Source organism: Euleptes europaea, chromosome 1 (assembly GCF_029931775.1).
Source record: "Euleptes europaea isolate rEulEur1 chromosome 1, rEulEur1.hap1, whole genome shotgun sequence".
Taxonomy (NCBI): domain Eukaryota; kingdom Metazoa; phylum Chordata; class Lepidosauria; order Squamata; family Sphaerodactylidae; genus Euleptes; species Euleptes europaea.
This window is the reverse complement of record NC_079312.1, coordinates 6,610,021-6,614,843: the sequence shown is the minus strand read 5'-3', so window position 1 is coordinate 6,614,843 and position 4,823 is coordinate 6,610,021.

The window sequence follows — 4,823 nt, the reverse complement described above, 5'->3', positions numbered from 1 at the left end:
AGAAATGGTGGTCTCATTCTCACTAAGGAGCAGTGCAGACCCTCATGGTCAGGTGCTTTTCTGTTTGATCCTAAATTACTGCAGTTCTTATCTTGTAGTCGAAAAAGGGCCAGAGTCCAGTAGCACCTAAAAGACTAACAAAAATATTTTCTGGTAGGGTATGAGCTTTCATGAGCCACAGCTCACTTCTTCAGATACAGCTAGAATGTGAATCCATCTGTCTTTAATTCACAGTGGGTGGCCGTGTTAGTCTGTCTGCTGTAGCAGAAAAGGGCAAGAGTCCAGTAGCACCTTGAAGACTAACAAGAATATTTTCCGGTAGGGGATGAGCTTTCGTGAGCCACAGCTCACTTCTTCAGATACAGCTAGAATGGGAATCCATCTGTCACAAGGTTGATGGATTTCCATTCTCTATGGCTAAATGTGGTGCCTTCCATGAAGATAATTCACAGTGGGTAGCCGTGTTAGTTTGTCTGCTGTAGTAGAAAAGGGCCAGAGTCCAGTACCACCTTAAAGACTAACAAAAATATTTTCTGGCAGGGGATGAGCTTTTGTGAGCCACGGCTCACTTCTGAGAAAGTCAGTGGGAGCCAGCCGGTGATCACAAAGACAGCAAATCACCCAGCGGTGTTTTTTGCACCACATTTATTCCAGAATGTTCACCTCAAACCATTATCAATGGCTCAGGGTCGTGGGCTGAGAAACAACTGGACCAGATGAACAAATGCCAGCAAGAGAACTGCCAAAAAAGAGGCAGAGGCTGGTGACTTCCCTCCACAGTGCCCCACCCAGACTGACACAGCATAATGTACCCAGGGGTCTTTATATTTGGAAGTGGCTCTCCAGAATTCCTCTTCTCCCTGGGTCAGGAAGAACTGCAACAAAGATTCTCCGACACACCCCAATTCCCAGGAAAGGTACAGGAGACTGGCTGTAATCATTGGCATCTGGCCCCTACCAGCTCCAGGCAAATCCAATAAATGCTGAAAATAACCCATCCATTTGGTATCTGAGGTTACAAAACCATTTTTTCCTCTTGGGATCCCATCAAGGAGATCTTTTGCCAGCCTCACAGATTTGGGGAGAAGATAGTCTCAGAGGGTAGCTGTATTGGTCTTTAGCACAGCAGCTAGAATTTGAGTCCAGCAGTTCCTTAGAGACCTACAAGATTTTTGGAGCATGAGCCTTCAAGAATGAGAGCTTCCTGAAGAGCTTCAAATTAAAGATTGGTTTATGTATTATAAATTAGGGGATATATTTAATAAGGACAATAGGATGGGTTTTAATCATACCAAATCGGAATTTGAAATTATACTAAATAAGGGGAATAAAGGATTGATAGGAAGGATCTATAAATTATTAATAGAAATGAATTTAGAACAGGAAAGGATTAAACCAGTGACGGTGAAATGGATGAGGGAATTAGGCTATAATATAGATTTCAAAATTTGGGAAAATTCGTGGAAGAAGGAATTTAAATTTACTATTACTAATGAAATAAGAGAAAATTTATATAAAATGTTTTATAGATGGTATATAACCCCAGTATTACTAAGCAAAATGAAAAAAGAAGATGAGGGTCTTTGTTGGAAGTGCGGAACGGATATTGGTACATTTATGCATGTTTGGTGGTTTTGTAAAAAACTCAAGAGATTTTGGCGATTAATTTTAAAGGAAACTAATAATATGATTAATTCAAAAATAAAAAAAGATCCTGCCTTTTGTTTATTAGGTATCCCTAAAAAGAATTTAGATAATGCTGATAGAGTCATATGCCAATATAGTTTTGCTGCAGCTAGAATTATAATTGCTAAGAACTGGAAGCAAACAAATAAACCTTCAATTAAAGAGTGGAGAGAAAAGTTATGGATGTATATGTGGATGGCCAAAATTACAGACTTGACATGGTAAAGATATGGATGAATTTAAACAAATATGGTCAAAGGCCACTGCATATTGGGATAAATCGGCAAAAACTGATTTTATAAGTATAGTTAATGAATTATAGATTAACGTGTTTATTTTAATCAAGGATCATAATACTAAGTTTTTATATATTGTCAAAACACCGCTCCGGAAGTCCAAGGGTGGAGGGCACAAGGGTGGGTGGTAGAGGTTTGGCCACTATGTATTAAAAAAAAATGTATTAGCAATGGATGTAATAGTGCTCTATATTTGTTTTTTGTATACTTTATATATTTTGTGTACTGGATTATGATTTTAATTGTTAAAAAAATTCTTTTTGTGTGTGTGTTTAATTATAAAAGCAATAAAGAAATTATTAAAAAAAGAAAAGAAAAGAATGAGAGCTTCCTTCATTAAATACCATGTTGGTCTCTTAGGTGCTACTGGACCCGAATCTAGCAGTTATAATTTTCCAAGCATTTGTAGAAAAACTTTGAGGTCACAAAACAGGAGTGGGGAAGCCAATAGATAACATTGCTTCTCTTTCCTACTCTCCTCTTTACATTTAAAAGAATTGAAACTGAACCAATCCATGGCTGAAAATGAAAACTGTACAGCATGGCATGCATTTCCCATTTTTAATCACTGCAGAGAAACCACTATATACACACTAGCATCACAAGATTTGAAGACATTACAGTCCACTATTGTAAAAAAGCAAAGTTCAGGAATCCAGTCTTGAGTCGAAGGTTGGTTTCATTAAAACAGCCAAAGCACACAGAACTATACAACATTCTTGTACTTTTACCAGTAAAAAGATTGCAATATTAACTGCATGTTCTGACTCCAACCCTTATCTTCCACACACGCACCCAATATTTTAACAAGACATAACAAGACTGAAGAGGAGAAGACTGAGAGGTGATATGATAATCATCTTCAAGTACTTGAAGTGCTGTCATATAGAGGAGGGTGCCGAGTTGTTTTCTGTTGCCCCAGAAGGTCAGACCAGAACCAACTTGTTGAAATTAAATCAAAAACGTTTCCATCTAGACATTAGGAAGAATTTTCTAACCATTAGAGCGGTTCCTCAGTGGAACACACTTCCTCGGGAGGTGGTGAGTGCGCCTTCCCTGGAGGTTTTTAAGAAGAGGTTAGATGGCCATCTGTCAGCAATGCTGATTCTATGACCTTAAGCAAATGATGAGAGGGCGGGCATCTTGGCCATCTTCTGGGCATGTAGTGGGGGGTCACAGGGTGTGTGGGGGAGATAGTTGTGAATTTCCTGCATTGTGCAGGGGGTTGGACCAGATGACTCTGGTGGTCCCTTCCAACTCTATGATTCTATGAAAATAATTCTACTAGCCATTGTCATTAACATTCCAGGAATATCCATCCCCAAAATTTTTACCCTCATTAAATTTTTAAAATGGCATGTTTGAAGTCTGCATTCTGGGAGACATTTCCACCATCAGTTTCCTGGGACTGTCTCATAAAATATAGCATCCAGTCAAGAGACTTTGCCTCAAAGACTTCCCATGAAATCTGGTGTCAAAATAAATGTTTGGGGTACTTTAAAGTTGCCTCTGCTATCATGAACTGCTTTCCCAGAGTTTGTGTACATAATCTCCCTCTACTGTGGCCAATGAACACAATTTGAAGACAACTTTACTGCAGTCCTTGGTGGTGCTTTGCTGGAGGCCTCCAATGAAGGCTGAAGTTAAGTGGACAAAGCAGGGAAGATAATATGTAGTTTAACTCCTGAAAACATGAACAGCTCCCATGCAGAGCAAGAAGCAGTTTGGGAAGTTCACCATACTTGGCATCAATAGTGAACAGAGTAGCATATTACTTGAACTATGGGATAGAACAGTATTCCATTTGCATTATGAAGTATCAGCTGCCAGACAGAAAATATGATCATGCCAAAGACTGCCATGCCAGAAAGGGGGCTTGCCATCCAAAGACAAGATACAAACAGACCAAAATCTTTCCTTATAGGCAAAAGGTGTCAATGTTTTATGGACACAACCCCCCAGGACTACTTTGGAATAGTGAGTCTTCATTAAAATCAGATTATCTCAGATTCAAAATATTAAATCCTTACCATGGGGTTTTATTCCTGGGGGGGAATGATCCAGTAACAGTCAAACATTCACTTTTGACACAAGCAACCATACTAACTTGAGGTACCATTAATATAAACTGTAGGAGAAATCTTGGCCAATAGGATGAGATCTGACAGGGTATTGAGAAAAAGTAACATAAATCCGTATCAGTGTCAATGAACCAAGAAACTGCTAGTCTTATTAAATTAGTTTAAATTATTCTGTGAATGCTTTCTATAGTTAAATTATTTGATCAGTCAGATCAACTTTTTTTTTTACAATGGTACTTTAAAGTCTCATTTTTCATAATGATAGTTTCAGAGGTAGCAATGTTGGTCTGCAGTAGAACAGCTAGATTTGAGTCCAGCAGCACTTTGAAGACCAACAAGATTTTCAAGCTTTTGGGAGTCGGATGAAGGGAGCTTTGACTCTCAAAAGCTTATACCCTGAAAATCTTGTTCTCTTAGGTGCCCCTGGATCCAAATTTAGTTCATAAAGTTGCTGCATCATTATCTTTTTCATTAGTTTCTAGTTACGTGCAAGCAACCATTTCATGTCTGAACAACTATAAATTCCTCCTTTAGAAACACAGGAAAGAACTGAAAATTTCCAGCTTGACTGGATTCTTGATTCACAGGATTCTGTGAACAGATGTCATTCTGGGAACCAGGGACAACTTCTTTACTGAGAGGAGGGGAAACCAAGTGACAGCTCACAGAGTCCTTCTTCCAACATCCGGAGTTCGTTTTTCGATGTGAATTGAGATTCCCTTTAGCACTAAAGCTCTTCCCACACCCTGAGCATGGAAAT